Below are 18,483 nucleotides of genomic sequence, written 5' to 3' on the forward strand. Positions count from 1 at the left end.
GCACTGGGTAACGCGGCGGCAGAGTAACAGAGCACTGGGTGACGCGGTGACAGAGTAACAGAGCACTGGGTAACGCAGCGGCAGAGTAACAGAGCACTGGGTAACGCGGCGGCAGAGTAACAGAGCACTGGGTGACGCGGCGACAGAGTAACAGAGCACTTGGTAACGCGGCAACAGAGTAACGGAGCACTTGGTAACATGGCGACTGAGTAACGGAGCACTGGGTAACACGGTGACAGAGTAACAGAGCACTGGGTAACGCGGTGACAGAGTAACAGAGCACTGGGTAACGCGGTGACAGAGTAACAGAGCACTGGGTAACACGGCGGCAGAGTAACGGAGCACTGGGTACCGCAGTGACAGAGTAACAGAGCACTGGGTAACACAGCGGCAGAGTAACAGAGCACTGGGTAACGCGGCGGCAGAGTAACAGAGCACTGGGTGACGCGGTGACAGAGTAACAGAGCACTGGGTAACGCAGCGGCAGAGTAACAGAGCACTGGGTAACGCGGCGGCAGAGTAACAGAGCACTGGGTGACGCGGTGACAGAGTAACAGAGCACTTGGTAACGCGGCAACAGAGTAACAGAGCACTTGGTAGCATGGCGACTGAGTAACGGAGCACTGGGTAACACGGTGACAGAGTAACAGAGCACTGGGTAACGCGGTGACAGAGTAACAGAGCACTGGGTAACGCGGTGACAGAGTAACAGAGCACTGGGTAACACGGCGGCAGAGTAACGGAGCACTGGGTACCGCAGTGACAGAGTAACAGAGCACTGGGTAACACAGCGGCAGAGTAACAGAGCACTGGGTAACACGGCGGCAGAGTAACAGAGCACTGGGTAACGCGCTGGCAGAGTAACAGAGCACTGGGTAACACGGCGGCAGAGTAACAGAGCACTGGGTAACGTGATGGCAGAGTAACAGAGCACTGGGTAACGCGGCGGCAGAGTAACAGAGCACTGGGTAACGCGGCGGCAGAGTAACAGAGCACTGGGTAACGCGGCGGCAGAGTAACAGAGCACTGGGTAACGCGGCGGCAGAGTAACAGAGCACTGGGTAATGCGGCGGCAGAGTAACAGAGCACTGGGTAACACGGCGGCAGAGTAACAGAGCACTGGGTAACGCGGCGGCAGAGTAACAGAGCATTGGGTAATGCGGTGACAGAGTAACAGAGCACTGGGTAACGCGGCGGCAGAGCAACAGAGCACTGGGTAATGCGGTGACAGAGTAACAGCGCACTGGGTAACACGGTGGCAGAGTAACAGAGCACTGGGTAACACGGCGGCAGAGTAACAGAGCACTGGGTAACACGGCGGCAGAGTAACAGAGCACTGGGTGACGAGGCGACAGAGTAACAGAGCACTGGGTGACGCGGCGACAGAGTAACAGAGCACTGGGTGACGCGGCGACAGAGTAACAGAGCACTGGGTGACGCGGTGACAGAGTAACAGAGCACTGGGTGACGCGGTGACAGAGTAACAGAGCACTGGGTGACGCGGTGACAGAGTAACAGAGCACTGGGTGACGCGGTGACAGAGTAACAGAGCACTGGGTGACGCGGTGACAGAGTAACAGAGCACTGGGTGACGCGGTGACAGAGTAACAGAGCACTGGGTGACGCGGTGACAGAGTAACAGAGCACTGGGTGACGCGGTGACACATCGGCAGGGTAACAGAGCACTGGGTAACGCAGCGGCAGGGTAACAGAGCATTGGTTAACATGATGACAGAGTAACAGAACACTGGGCAACACGGCGGTAGGGTAACAGAGCACTGGGTAACACGGCAACAGAGTAACAGAGCACTGGGTGATGCGGCGACAGAGTAACAGAGCACTGGGTAACGCGGCGGTAGGGTAAAAGAGCACTGGGTAACACGGCGGTAGGGTAACAGAGCACTGGGTAACACAGCGGAAGAGTATCAGAGCACTGGGTGACGTGACAGAGTAACAGAGCACTGGGTGACGCGGCGACAGAGTAACAGAGCACTGGGTGACGCGGCGACAGAGTAACAGAGCACTGGGTGACGCGGCGACAGAGTAACAGAGCACTGGGTGACGCGGCGACAGAGTAACAGAGCACTGGGTAACGCAGCGGCAGGGTAACAGAGCACTGGGTAACACAGCGACAGGGTAACAGAGCACTGGATAACACGGTGACAGAGTAACAGAGCACTGGGTAACGCGGTGACAGAGTAACAGAGCACTGGGTGACGCATCAACAGAGTAACAGAGCACGGGGAGAAGCGGCGACAGAGTAACAGAGCACTGGGTGACGCGGCGACAGAGTAACAGAGCACTGGGTGACGCGGCGACAGAGTAACAGAGCACTGGGTGACGCGGCGACAGAGTAACAGAGCACTGGGTGACGCGGCGACAGAGTAACAGAGCACTGGGTGACGCGGCGACAGAGTAACAGAGCACTGGGTGACGCGGCGACAGAGTAACAGAGCACTGGGTGACGCGGCGACAGAGTAACAGAGCACTGGGTGACGCGGCGACAGAGTAACAGAGCACTGGGTGACGCGGCGACAGAGTAACAGAGCGCTGGTTAACGCGGCGACAGAGTAACAGAGCGCTGGTTAACACGGCGACAGAGTAACAGAGCACTGGCTAACACTGCGACAGAGTAACAGAGCACAGGGTAACACGGTGACAGAGTAACGGAGCACTGGGTAATACGGTGACAGAGTAACAGAGCAATGGGTAACACGGTGACAGAGTAACAGAGCACTGGGTAACACGGTGACAGAGTAACAGAGCACTGGGTAACACGGTGACAGAGTAACAGAGCACTGGGTAACACGGTGACAGAGTAACAGAGCACTGGGTAACACGGTGACAGAGTAACAGAGCACTGGGTAACACGGTGACAGAGTAACAGAGCACTGGGTAACGCGGCGGCAGAGTAACAGAGCACTGGGTAACGCGGCGGCAGAGTAACAGAGCACTGGGTAACGCGGCGGCAGAGTAACAGAGCACTGGGTAACGCGGCGGCAGAGTAACAGAGCACTGGGTAACGCAGCGGCAGAGTAACAGAGCACTGGGTAACGCAGCGGCAGAGTAACAGAGCACTGGGTAACGCAGCGGCAGAGTAACAGAGCACTGGGTAACGCAGCGGCAGAGTAACAGAGCACTGGGTAACGCAGCGGCAGAGTAACAGAGCACTGGGTAACGCAGCGGCAGAGTAACAGAGCACTGGGTAACGCAGCGGCAGAGTAACAGAGCACTGGGTAACGCAGCGGCAGAGTAACAGAGCACTGGGTAACGCAGCGGCAGAGTAACAGAGCACTGGGTAACGCAGCGGCAGAGTAACAGAGCACTGGGTAACGCAGCGGCAGAGTAACAGAGCACTGGGTAACGCAGCGGCAGAGTAACAGAGCACTGGGTAACGCAGCGGCAGAGTAACAGAGCACTGGGTAACGCAGCGGCAGAGTAACAGAGCACTGGGTAACGCAGCGGCAGAGTAACAGAGCACTGGGTAACGCGGCGGCAGAGTAACAGAGCACTGGGTAACGCGGCGGCAGAGTAACAGAGCACTGGGTAACGCGGCGGCAGAGTAACAGAGCATTGGGTAACGCGGCGGCAGAGTAACAGAGCGCTGGGTAACGCGGCGGCAGAGTAACAGAGCGCTGGGTAACGCGGCGGCAGAGTAACAGAGCGCTGGGTAACGCGGCGGCAGAGTAACAGAGCGCTGGGTAACGCGGCGGCAGAGTAACAGAGCGCTGGGTAACGTGGCGGCAGAGTAACAGAGCACTGGGTAACGCGGTGACAGAGTAACAGAGCACTGGGTAACGCGACGGCAGAGTAACAGAGCACTGGGTAACGCGGTGACAGAGTAACAGAGCACTGGGTAACACGGTGACAGAGTAACAGAGCACTGGGTAACGCGATGACAGAGTAACGGAGCACTGGGTAACGCGACGGCAGAGTAACAGAGCACTGTGTAACAAGGTGACAGAGTAACAGAGCACTGGGTAACGTGGCGGCAGAGTAACAGAGCACTGGGTAACGCGGTGACAGAGTAACAGAGCACTGGGTAACACGGTGACAGGGTAACAAAGTACTGGGTAACGCGGTGACAGAGTAACAGAGCACTGGGTAACACGGCGACAGGGTAACAGAGCACTGGGTAACACGGCGACAGAGTAACAGAGCACTGGGTAACACGATGACAGAGTAACGGAGCACTGGGTAACGCGATGGCAGAGTAACAGAGCACTGGGTAACAAGGTGACAGAGTAACAGAGCACTGGGTAACGTGGCGGCAGAGTAACAGAGCACTGGGTAACGCGGTGACAGAGTAACAGAGCACTGGGTAACACGGTGACAGGGTAACAAAGTACTGGGTAACGCGGTGACAGAGTAACAGAGCACTGGGTAACACGGCGACAGGGTAACAGAGCACTGGGTAACACGGCGACAGAGTAACAGAGCACTGGGTAACACGATGACAGAGTAACGGAGCACTGGGTAACGCGATGGCAGAGTAACAGAGCACTGGGTAACAAGGTGACAGAGTAACAGAGCACTGGTTATCACGGCGGCAGAGTAACGGAGCACTGGGTAACGCGACGGCAGAGTAACAGAGCACTGGGTAACGCGCTGGCAAAGTAACAGAGCACTGGGTAACACGGCGGCAGAGTAACAGAGCCCTGGGCAACGCGGTGACAGAGTAACAGAGCACTGGGTAACGTGGTGACAGAGTAACAGAGCACTGGGTAACGCGGTGACAGAGTAACAGAGCACTGGGTAACGCGGTGACAGAGTAACAGAGCACTGGGTAACGCGGTGACAGAGTAACAGAGCACTGGGTAACGCGGTGACAGAGTAACAGAGCACTGGGTAACGCGGTGACAGAGTAACAGAGCACTGGGTAACGTGGCGGCAGAGTAACAGAGCACTGGGTAACACGACGGCAGAGTAACAGAGCACTGGGTAACATGGTGACAGAGTAACAGAGCGCTGGGTAATGCGGTGACAGAGTAACAGAGCGCTGGGTAACGCGGTGACAGAGTACAGAGTGCTGGGTAACGCGGTGACAGAGTAACAGGGCACTGAGCAACACGGTGGCAGAGTAACAGAGCACTGGGTAACACGGCGGCAGAGTGACAGAGCACTGGGTAACACGGCGGCAGAGTAACAGAGCACTGGGTAACACGGCGGCAGAGTAACAGCACTGGGTAATGCGGCGACAGAGTAACAGAGCGTAACAAGGGATCAAGAAACACAGTGACAGAGTAACACAGAGTATCAGAGATTGGGAAACACCATGACAGAGCAACAGTGGGATCAGGTAACACTGTGACAGAATAACACAGAGTAACAGAGGTATTGGGTAACACTGTGACAGATTAACACGGAGTAACAGAGGTATTGGGTAACACTGTGACAGATTAACACGGAGTAACAGAGGGGTCAGGTAACACAATGACAGAGCAACATAGAGTAACAGAGGATTGGGAAACACCGTCACAGATTAACAGAGGATTGGGTAACACTGAGAGATTAACAAGGAGTAACAGAGGATGGGGTAACGTCTTAGTGAGTGAATGAGGGAGAGAGTTGGGAGCAAATGCAGTAACAGTATCAATTAACAAAGAATTAGAGAAAAACCGAGGATCAGGTAACAGTTACTGAGAGAGTTTATGGCTCCGTATGCGTTACCCCACCCTGTCTCTGTCTCTCTCTCTCTCTCCCTCTCTGTCTAGAGAGAGGTAAATAGCCCCTCAATCAGCATGAGGAAACTGGAGATCTGTGGGTGTGATGGCTTCCAGAGTCGTATAGCCGCCTCAGTGATGACAGTGGAAGCAGGGGTTGGGTGGTGGAGGGTGGTCTCCTGGCTTGGGGAGGTGGTGGGACTGGTTCAAATCTTTCCTGCTCCGTCAAGAGCGTGTTTCATACTGAGTCAGACTGTGTCAAAGGGAAACATGATTCTGAATGCATGAGCTGTTCTAGCTGTGGTTAACTCCAGATGGGAGCAAAGGCTTCCTTCGCTCTCACTCGCTCCCACTGCACAGATAAGGGTTAATCATTACCCTCTGCACAGCCTTGCACTCTGTCCCTGTTCATATCCTGAAGGGAGTGCAAACCCACATCCCATAATAATCCCTGACACAGGCACCGACTCTCAGTGGGGTACGGGTCCCCCACACACACACACTGACTCTCACTGGGGTACGGGACCCACACACACACACACTGACTCTCACTGGGGTACGGGTCCCACACACACACTGACTCTCACTGGGGTACGGGACCCACACACACACACACTGACTCTCACTGGGGTACGGGTCCCACACACACACTGACTCTCACTGGGGTACGGGTCCCACACACACACACTGACTCTCACTGGGGTACGGGACCCACACACACACACTGACTCTCACTGGGGTACGGGACCCACACACACACACTGACTCTCACTGGGGTACGGGACCCACACACACACACTGACTCTCACTGGGGTACGGGACCCACACACACACACTGACTCTCACTGGGGTACGGGTCCCACACACACACACTGACTCTCACTGGGGTACGGGACCCACACACACACACTGACTCTCACTGGGGTACGGGACCCACACACACACACTGACTCTCACTGGGGTACGGGACCCACACACACACACTGACTCTCACTGGGGTACGGGACCCACACACACACACTGACTCTCACTGGGGTACGGGACCCACACACACACACTGACTCTCACTGGGGTACGGGACCCACACACACACACTGACTCTCACTGGGGTACGGGACCCACACACACACACTGACTCTCACTGGGGTACGGGTCCCACACACACACACTGACTCTCACTGGGGTACGGGACCCACACACACACACTGACTCTCACTGGGGTACGGGACCCACACACACACACTGACTCTCCCTGGGGTACGGGACCCACACACACACACTGACTCTCACTGGGGTACGGGACCCACACACACACACTGACTCTCACTGGGGTACGGGACCCACACACACACACTGACTCTCACTGGGGTACGGGTCCCACACACACACACACACACACACTGACTCTCACTGGGTTACGGGTCCCACACACACACACTGACTCTCACTGGGGTACGGTTCCCACACACACACACTGACTCTCACTGGGGTACGGGTCCCACACACACACACTGACTCTCACTGGGGTACGGATCCCACACACACACACTGACTCTCACTGGGGTACGGGTCCTACACACATTAACTTTTGTTCAGTTCTGTATGAGAAGATTTTGCCTCTTTATCAACTTCACTAATGTTTGATAAACATTTAACTGATGATCAGGAGAGTTGTGACCCTGGATGAGATTCACACTCTTACCTTGTGTCAGAGTCCACCATTCAAGTCGTATGCAAATCTAAACCCAACACTGAGGCAAAAATGCTGCAGCATCAGTACCGAGGGAGTGCTGCACTGTCGGAGGGTCAGTACTGAGGGAGTGCTGCACTGTCGGAGGGTCAGTACTGAGGGAATGCTGCACTGTCGGAGGGTCAGTACTGAGGGAGTGCTGCACTGTCGGAGGGTCACTACTGAGGGAGTGCTGCACTGTCAGAGGGTCAGTACCGAGGGAGCGCCGCACTGTCAGAGGGTCAGTACCGAGGGAGCGCCGCACTGTCGGAGGGTCAGTACCGAGGGAGCGCCGCACTGTCGGAGGGTCAGTACCGAGGGAGCGCCGCGCTGTCGGAGGGTCAGTACCGAGGGAGCGCCGCGCTGTCGGAGGGTCAGTACCGAGGGAGCGCCGCGCTGTCGGAGGGTCAGCACCGAGGGAGCGCCGCGCTGTCGGAGGGTCAGTACTGAGGGAGTGTGGCACTGTCGGAGGGTCAGCACTGAGGGAGCGCCGCACTGTCTGAGGGTCAGCACTGAGGGAGTGGGATTATGTACAGGGGATCAATAGTAGGAAGGGCGTTGGGTCCTTTGGGTTGAAGATATTGGTGACCCTGCTTTTCAGTGAAAGATGATTCACATCACATCTCCAGCTTTAACCCTCAGTGCTCATTATTCACCAGTCGGCCAAATTTGACTACCTCTCTAGAACTGTGGCAAGACAGTGTGTGTCCTCCGTCACTCTAATGGAATTGTGAAATGGGAAGGCCATCCATGTACCCTCACCTCCCCCACCTTCCATCGTCCAGAGATCCCAGCAACACAGGCCTGACACAGAGCCAAGGCAAACACTGGTGACTCACTCCTGGGAGCAGAGATTTTAATGTTCAGTCTCAATCCTGCATTTTTCTAACCAGCTCACTATTAAAGGAGTGTTCCTTCACACCCGGGCTCGCTCACACACACACTGAAATCACTATTAAAGGAGTGTTCCTTCAGACCCGGACTCTCACACACACACACTGAAATCACTATTAAAGGAGTGTTCCTTCAAGCCCGGACTCACACACACACACACTGAAATCACTATTAAAGGAGTGTTCCTTCACACCCAGGCTAACACACAAACACACACTGAAATCACTATTAAAGGAAAGTTCCTTCACACCCGGGCTCACACACACACTGAAATCACTATTAAAGGAGTGTTCCTTCCCACCCAGATTCACGCACACACACTGAAATCACTGTTAAAGGAGTATTCCTTCAAACCCGGGCTCACACACACACACACACACACACACACACACACACACACACACTGAAATCACTATTAAAGGAGTGTTCCTTCACACCCAGGCTCACAGACACAATGAAATCACTATTAAAGGAGTGTTCCTTCACATCCAGGCTCACAATCACATACACGGAAATCACTATTAAAGGAGTGTTCCTTCACACCCGGGCTCACACACACACACACACACTGAAATCACTATTAAAGGAGTGTTCCTTCACACCCAGGCTCACACACACACACACTGAAATCACTATTAAAGGAGTGTTCCTTCACACCCGGACTCTCACACACACTGAAATCACTATTAAAGGAGTGTTCCTTCACACCCGGACTCTCACACACACTGAAATCGCTATTAAAGGAGTGTTCCTTCACACCTGGACACACACTGAAATCACTATTAAAGGAGTGTTAGTTCACACCCGGTCTCACACTCACTGAAATCACTATTAAAGGAGAGTTCCTTCACACCCGGGCTCTCTCACACACTGAAATCACTATTAAAGGAGTGTTCCTTCACACCCGGACTCTCTCTCTCTTACACACACACACTGAAATCACTATTAAAGGAGTGTTCCTTCACACCCGGACTCTCTCTCACACACTGAAATCACTAATAAAGGAGTGTTCCTTCACACCCGGACTCTCACACACACACACACACTGAAATCACTATTAAAGGAGTGTTCCTTCACACCTGGACTCTCTCACACACACTGAAATCACTATTAAAGGAGTGTTCCTTCACACCCGGACTCTCACACACACACACACTGAAATCACTATTAAAGGAGTGTTAGTTCACACCCGGTCTCACACACACTGAAATCACTATTAAAGGAGAGTTCCTTCACACCCGGGCTCTCTCACACACTGAAATCACTATTAAAGGAGTGTTCCTTCACACCCAGACTCTGTCTCTCTCTCTCACACACACACACACACACATACACACACACACACACACACACACACACTGAAATCACTATTAAAGGAGTGTTCCTTCACACCCGGGCTCACACACACACTGAAATCACTATTAAAGGAGTGTTCCTTCACACCTGGGCTCACACACACACTGAAATCACTATTAAAGGAGTGTTCCTTCACACCCGGCTCACACACACACTGAAATCACTATTATAGGAGTGTTCCTTCACACCTGGACTCTCTCACACTGAAATCACTATTAAAGGAGTGTTCCTTCACACCCGGGCTCACACACACACTGAAATCACTATTATAGGAGTGTTCCTTCACACCCGGACTCTCTCACACTGAAATCACTATTAAAGGAGTGTTCCTTCACACCCGGGCTCACACACACACACACTGAAATCACTATTAAAGGAGTGTTCCTTCACACCCGGGCTCACACACACACACACACACTGAAATCACTATTACAGGAGTGTTCCTTCACACCCAGGCTCACACACACATTGAAATCACTATTAAAGGAGTGTTCCTTCACACCCGGGCTCACACACACACACTGAAATCACTATTAAAGGAGTGTTCCTTCACACCCGGACACACACACTGAAATCACTATTAAAGGAGTGTTCCTTCGCACCCGGGCTCACACACACACTGAAATCACTATTAAAGGTGTGTTCCTTCACACCCGGACTCTCACACACACACACACTGAAATCACTATTAAAGGAGTGTTCCTTCACACCAGGACTCTCACACACACACTGAAATCACTATTAAAGGAGTGTTCCTTCACACCCGGGCTCACACACACACTCACTGAAATCACTATTAAAGGAGTGTTCCTTCACACCCGGGCTCACACACACACACACTGAAATCACTATTAAAGGAGTGTTCCCTCACACCTGGACACACACACACACTGAAATCACTATTATAAGGAATGTTCCTTCACACCCAGACTCTCACACACATACTGAAATCACTATTAAAGGAGTGTTCCTACACACCCGGGCTCACACACACACTGAAATCACTATTAAAGGAGTGTTCCCTCACACCCAGGCTCTCACACACCGAAATCACTATTAAAGGAGTGTTACTTCACACCCGGGCTCACACACACACTGAAATCACTATTAAAGGAGTGTTACTTCACACCGGGCTCACACACACACTGAAATCACTATTAAAGGAGTGTTCCCTCACACATGAGCTCACACACACACACTGAAATCACTATTAAAGGAGTGTTCCTTCACACCCGGGCTCACACACACACTGAAATCACTATTAAAGGAGTGTTCCTTCACACCCAGTCTTACTCACACACACTGAAATCACTATTAAATGAGTGTTCCTTCACACCCAGGCTCACACGCACACAGACTGAAATCACTATTAAAGGAGTGTTCCTTCACACCCGGGCTCACACACACACACTGAAATCACTATTAAAGGAGTGTTCCTTCACACCCAGGCTCACACACACACTGAAATCACTATTAAAGGAGTGTTCCTTCACACCCAGGCTCACACACACACTGAAATCACTATTAAAGGAGTGTTCCCTCACACCCGGGCTCACACACACACACTGAAATCACTATTAAAGGAGTGTTCCTTCACACCCGGGCTCTCACACACTGAAATCACTATTAAAGGAGTGTTCCTTCACACCCGGACTCTCACACACACACACACTGAAATCACTATTAAAGGAGTGTTCCTTCACACCAGGACTCTCACACACACACTGAAATCACTATTAAAGGAGTGTTCCTTCACACCCGGGCTCACACACACACTCACTGAAATCACTATTAAAGGAGTGTTCCTTCACACCCGGGCTCACACACACACACACTGAAATCACTATTAAAGGAGTGTTCCCTCACACCTGGACACACACACACACTGAAATCACTATTATAAGGAATGTTCCTTCACACCCAGACTCTCACACACATACTGAAATCACTATTAAAGGAGTGTTCCTACACACCCGGGCTCACACACACACTGAAATCACTATTAAAGGAGTGTTCCCTCACACCCAGGCTCTCACACACCGAAATCACTATTAAAGGAGTGTTACTTCACACCCGGGCTCACACACACACTGAAATCACTATTAAAGGAGTGTTACTTCACACCGGGCTCACACACACACTGAAATCACTATTAAAGGAGTGTTCCCTCACACATGAGCTCACACACACACACTGAAATCACTATTAAAGGAGTGTTCCTTCACACCCGGGCTCACACACACACTGAAATCACTATTAAAGGAGTGTTCCTTCACACCCAGTCTCACTCACACACACTGAAATCACTATTAAATGAGTGTTCCTTCACACCCAGGCTCACACGCACACAGACTGAAATCACTATTAAAGGAGTGTTCCTTCACACCCGGGCTCACACACACACACTGAAATCACTATTAAAGGAGTGTTCCTTCACACCCAGGCTCACACACACACTGAAATCACTATTAAAGGAGTGTTCCTTCACACCCAGGCTCACACACACACTGAAATCACTATTAAAGGAGTGTTCCCTCACACCCGGGCTCACACACACACACTGAAATCACTATTAAAGGAGTGTTCCTTCACACCCGGGCTCTCACACACTGAAATCACTATTAAAGGAGTGTTCCTTCACACCCGGGCTCTCACACACACACACACAAATCACTATTAAACCTAATCACGTGCCAGCATATGTAAAATAAAACATATCTGGGATCGTGTTGCATTTTGGAATCTGTTCAAGGGGTTTGGAGAAGAACCAATACCCGGGAGTGTGCTACAGACTGAATTCTAATCGAGGGGTTCGGTGTGGTTTATGTATAGAAATAGAGATACCCAGGAGTGAGTTACAGACAGTATTCTAATCGAGGGGTTCGGGGGGTTTATATATAGAATAACAGATACCCAGGAGTGAGTTACAGACTGGAATCTAATCGAGGGCTTCAGGGTGGTTTATATGTGGAATAACAGACACCAGGGAGTGAGCTACAGACTGGAATCTAATCGAGGGCTTCAGGGTGGTTTATATGTGGAATAACAGACACCAGGGAGTGAGTTACAGACTGGAATCTAATCGAGGGGTTCAGGGTGGTTTATATATAGAATAACAGATACCCGGGAGTGAGTTACAGACAGGAATCTAACCGAGGGATTCTTGGGGTTTATATATAGAATAACAGATACCCGGGTGTGAGTTACAGACTGGAATCTAATCGAGGGGTTCAGGGAGTTTATATATAGAATAACAGATACCCGGGAGTGAGTTACAGACTGGAATCTAATCGAGGGGTTCGGGGTGGTTTATATATAGAATAATAGATACCCAGGAGTGAGTTACAGACTGGAATCTAATCGAGGGGTTCAGAGTGTTTATATATAGAATAACAGGTACCCGGGAGTCAGTTGCAGACTGGAATCTAATCGCGGGGTTCGGGGTGGTTTATATATAGAATAACAGTTACCCAGGAGTGAGTTACAGACTGGAATCTAATCGAGGGGTTCGGGGTGGTTTATACATAGAATAACAGATACCTGGGAGTGAGCCTTGTCTCATGTCAATGGAACTTGACACCAGTCATTTTGACAACGTCATCAGTCCAGGACACGAGAAATAACTTGGCAGCAAGGATTGATAGAAAATACAAGTCTAACCAGTTTGTGCAACAGTAACAGCCAGGAGCCACTCTTTGTTGACAGTTAGATAGACAAGCATCATGTCCAGGCAAATCCCAACTTGACTCTTCCAATATTAATTTAGTTACATCAGAGATGGTCATTAGACCTCTTAAACCTCTGCGTGTTTTCCATAAGGGTATCTCATTCACTCAGGTGAAACACTCCCATCAGCATCAAACACTCCCAGGACAGGTACAGCACGGGGTTAGATACAGAGTAAATCTCCCTCTACAACGTCCCCATCAAACACTCCCAGGACAGGTACAGCACGTGTTAGATACAGAGTAAAGCTTCCTCTACACTGTCCCCATCAAACACTCCCAGGACAGGAACAGCACGGGGTGAAATACAGAGTAAAGCTCCCTCTACACTGTCCCCATCAAACACTCCCAGGACAGGTACAGCACGGGGTTAGATACAGAGTAATGCTCCCTCTACACTGTCCCCATCAAACACTCCCAGGACACGTACAGCACGGGGTTAGATACAGAGTAAAGGTCCCTCTACACTGTCCCCATCAAACACTCCCAGGACAGGTACAGCACGTGTTAGATACAGAGTAAAGCTTCCTCTACACTGTCCCCATCATACACTCCCAGGACACGTACAGCACGGGGTTAGATACAGAGTAAAACTCCCTCTACATTGTCCCCATCAAACACTCCCAGGACAGGTACAGCACGGGGTTAGATAGGATGGAGAGCTCCCTCTATATTACCATGGTTTAAATGTTCTGCACCATGGGAAGATTCCGCATTTAATTAAACAAAGGACAGTGTGTTTGCTGTAAACACGAGTGTATTCCTGACTGAGTCGATCAATGAGTGCGAGCAAACTGGCACCAGTATTTGGCCGCCTGCCAGGTTAAACATTTACCCACACTCCTCCCAAACCCAGCCCACACATGTCTCAACTTCCCTCCACTCTCTTTCTCACAGTCTAAGTCACTCAATCTTTCTCTCACTCTCTATGTCTCTCTCTGTCTCGCTCTATCTCTGACCCTCCCTATCTCTCTAACGCTCTCTGTCTCCCACTCTATGTCTCTCTTTCTCTCTCTGTCTCTTCCTCTGTTATTGTCTCTCCCTCTCTCTATCTCTCTCTATCTCTGTGTGTCTCTCTATCTCTATCTCTCTCACTCTCACTCACTCTGTCCATATTTCTCTCTCTCCCTTTCTCTCTCTCTCTGTCTCTCTATCTCTCAGCCTTACACTGCCTCCCTAGTTCTGCCTCTTGCGCTCTGCCTCTCTACCTCTCTCTCTGCCTCTATCTTTCTCTGTCCCTCTCTCTCAGTCACTCCCTCTCTGCTCGTATCTCTCTCTCTGTCTCTGTCTCTCTCTCTCTGCCCCTCTATTTCTCTCTGTCGCTCTCACCAGCCTCTGCTTGTTCCTGTGAAACAGGCTGGAAAAGGAGCTGAGTGACCTCATCCAGTTCTAGTAAGATGTTTCCTTCTCTGTCACCATTTCTGTTTATTCAGGGTAAAGATCACTCACTGTGTAAATGTAGTCACTGTTTATTCAGGGTGAGGATCACTCACTGTGTCACTGTGCAGAGTCACTGTTTATTCAGGGTAAGGATCACTCAATGTGTCACTGTACAGAGTCACTGTTTATTCAGGGTAAGGATCACTCACTGTGTCACTGTGCAGAGTCACTGTTTATTCAGGGTAAGGATCACTCACTGTGTCACTGTACAGAGTCACTGTTTATTCAGGGTAAGGGTCACTCACTATGTAACTGTACAGAGTCACTGTTTATTCAGGGTAAGGATCACTCACTGTGTCACTGTACAGAGTCACTGTTTATTCAGGGTAAGGGTCACTCACTATGTAACTGTACAGAGTCACTGTTTATTCAGGGTAAGGGTCACTCACTGTGTCACTGTACAGAGTCACTGTTTATTCAGGGTAAGGATCACTCACTGTGTCACTGTACAGAGTCACTGTTTATTCAGGGTAAGGATCAATCACTGTGTCACTGTACAGAGTCACGGTTTATTCAGGGTAAGGACCACTCACTGTGTCACTGTACAGAGTCACTGTTTATTCAGGGTATGGATCACTCACTGTGTCACTGTACAGAGTCACTGTTTATTCAGGGTAAGGATCACTCACTGTGTCACTGTACAGAGTCACTGTTTATTCAAGGTATGGATCACTCACTGTGTCACTGTACAGAGTCAGTGTTTATTCAGGGTAAGGATCACTCACTGTGTCACTGTACAGAGTCACTGTTTATTCAGGGTAAGGATCACTCACTGTGTCACTGTACAGAGTCAGTGTTTATTCACGGTAAGGATCACTCTCTGTGTCACTGTGCAGAGTCACTGTTTATTCAGGGTAAGGATCACTCACTGTGTCACTGTACAGAGTCACTGTTTATTCAGGGTAAGGGTCACTCACTATATAACTGTACAGAGTCACTGTTTATTCAGGGTAAGGGTCATTCACTGTGTCACTGTACAGAGTCACTGTTTATTCAGGGTAAGGATCACTCACTGTGTCACTGTACAGAGTCACTGTTTATTCAGGGTAAGGGTCACTCACTATATAACTGTACAGAGTCACTGTTTATTCAGGGTAAGGGTCATTCACTGTGTCACTGTACAGAGTCACTGTTTATTCAGGGTAAGGATCACTCACTGTGTCACTGTACAGAGTCACGGTTTATTCAGGGTAAGGACCACTCACTGTGTCAATGTACAGAGTCACTGTTTATTCAGGGTGAGGGTCACTCACTGTGTCACTGTACAGAGTCACTGTTTATTCAGGGTAAGGATCACTCACTATTTAACTGTACAGAGTCACTGTTTATTCAGGGTAAGGGTCACTCACTGTGTCACTGTACAGAGTCAGTGTTTATTCAGGGCGAGGGTCACTCACTGTATCACTGTACAGAGTCACTGTTTATTCAGGGTAAGGATCACTCACTGTGTCACTGTACAGAGTCACTGTTTATTTAGGGTAAGGATCACTCACTATTTAACTGTACAGAGTCGCTGTTTATTCAGGGTAAGGATCACTCACTGTGTCACTGTACAGAGTCAGTGTTTATTCAGGGTAAGGATCACTCACTGTGTCACTGTACAGAGTCAGTGTTTATTCAGGGTAAGGATCACTCACTGTGTCACTGTACAGAGTCAGTGTTTATTCAGGGTAAGGATCACTCACTGTGTCACTGTACAGAGTTACTGTTTATTCAGGGTAAGGATCAATCACTGTGTCACTGTACAGAGTCACGGTTTATTCAGGGTAAGGACCACTCACTGTGTCACTGTACAGAGTCACTGTTTATTCAGGGTAAGGATCACTCACTGTGTCACTGTACAGAGTCACTGTCTATTCAGGGTAAGGATCACTCACTGTGTCACTGTACAGAGTCACTGTTTATTCAGGGTAAGGATCACTCACTGTGTCACTGTACAGAGTCACTGTTTATTCAGGGTAAGGATCACTCACTGTGTCACTGTACAGAGTCACTGTTTATTCAGTGTAAGGATCACTCACTGTGTCACTGTTCAGAGTCACTGTTTATTCAGGGTAAGGATCACTCACTGTGTCACTGTACAGAGTCACTGTTTATTCAGGGTAAGGATCACTCACTGTGTCACTGTACAGAGTCACTGTTTATTCAGAGTAAGGTTCACTCACTGTGTCACTGTACAGAGTCACTGTTTATTCAGGGTAAAGATCACTCACTGTATCACTGTACAGAGTCATTGTTTATTCAGGGTAAGGATCACTCACTGTGTCACTGTACAGAGTGACTGTTTATTCAGGGTGAGGGTCACTCACTGTGTAACTGTACAGAGACACTGTTTATTCAGGGTAAGGTTCACTCACTATGTAACTGTACAGAGTCGCTGTCTATTCAGGGTAAGGATCACTCACTGTGTCACTGTACAGAGTCACTGTTTATTCAGGGTAAGGATCACTCACTGTGTCACTGTACAGAGTCACAGTTTATTCAGGGTAAGGATCATTCACTCTGTCACTGTTTATTCAGGGTAAGGATCACTCACTGTGTCACTGTACAGAGTCACTGTTTATTCAGAGTAAGGTTCACTCACTGTGTCACTGTACAGAGTCACTGTTTACTCAGGGTAAAGATCACTCACTGTATCACTGTACAGAGTCACTGTTTATTCAGGGTAAGGATCACTCACTGTGTCACTGTACAGAGTCACTGTTTATTCAGGGTGAGGGTCGCTCACTGTGTAACTGTACAGAGACGCTGTTTATTCAGGGTAAGGTTCACTCACTGTGTCACTGTACAGAGTCACTGTTTATTCAGCGTAAGGGCCACTCACTGTGTCACTGTACAGAGTCACAGTTTATTCAGGGTAAGGATCATTCACTGTGTCACTGTTTATTCAGGGTAAGGATCACTCACTGTGTCACTGTACAGAGTCACTGTTTATTCAGGGTAAGGATCACTCACTGTGTCACTGTGCAGAGTCACTGTTTATTCAGGGTAAGGGTCACTCACTGTGTCACTGTACAGAGTCACTGTTTATTCAGAGTGAGGGTCATTCTGTGTAACTGTACAGAGTCACTGTTTATTCAGGGTAAGGATCACTCACTGTGTCACTGTACAGAGTCACTGTTTATTCAGGGTGAGGGTCACTCACTGTGTACCTGTACAGATTCACTGTTTATTCAGGGTAAGGATCACTCTCTGTGTCACTGTACAGAGTCACTGATTAGTCAGGGTAAGGGTCACTCACTGTGTCACTCTACAGAGTCACTGTTTATTCATGGTGAGGGTCACTCACTGTGTCACTGTACAGAGTCACTGTTTATTCAGGGTGAGGGTCACTCACTGTGTAACTGTACAGAGTCACTGTTTATTCAGGGTGAGGGTCACTCACTGTGTAACTGTACATAGTCACTGTTTATTCAGTGTAATGATCACTCACTGTGTCACTGTACAGAGTCAGTGTTTATTCAGGGTAAGGATCACTCACTGTGTCACTGTACAGAGTTACTGTTTATTCAGGGTGAGGGTCACTCACTGTGTCACTGTACAGACTCACTCTTTATTCAGGGTAAGGATCACTCACTGTGTCACTATATGGAGTCACTGTTTATTCAGGGTAAGGATCACTCACTAATTAACTGTACAGAGTCGCTGTTTATTCAGGGTAAGGATCACTCACTGT

General features: G+C 49.9%; 1 protein-coding gene across 3 annotated transcripts in view; it reads left to right on the forward strand.

Annotated features, from left to right (window-relative positions):
- The window catches only part of LOC121269410 (182 kDa tankyrase-1-binding protein-like), a 137,142-nt gene that overhangs the window by 18,094 nt on the left and 100,565 nt on the right, over positions 1-18,483 (forward strand). Inside the window, exon 1 of one of the 3 annotated variants that reach the window (XM_041174024.1) lies at positions 14,609-14,759. The exons of the other annotated variants lie outside the window; for them this stretch is intronic. The gene's annotated coding sequence lies outside the window, so the exon portion shown is untranslated. Of the gene's footprint in view, positions 1-14,608; positions 14,760-18,483 lie in introns of those variants that run through there. 3 annotated transcript variants of the gene reach the window in all.

Source organism: Carcharodon carcharias, chromosome 24 (genome assembly GCF_017639515.1).
Source record: "Carcharodon carcharias isolate sCarCar2 chromosome 24, sCarCar2.pri, whole genome shotgun sequence".
Classification (NCBI taxonomy): Eukaryota; Metazoa; Chordata; class Chondrichthyes; order Lamniformes; family Lamnidae; genus Carcharodon; species Carcharodon carcharias.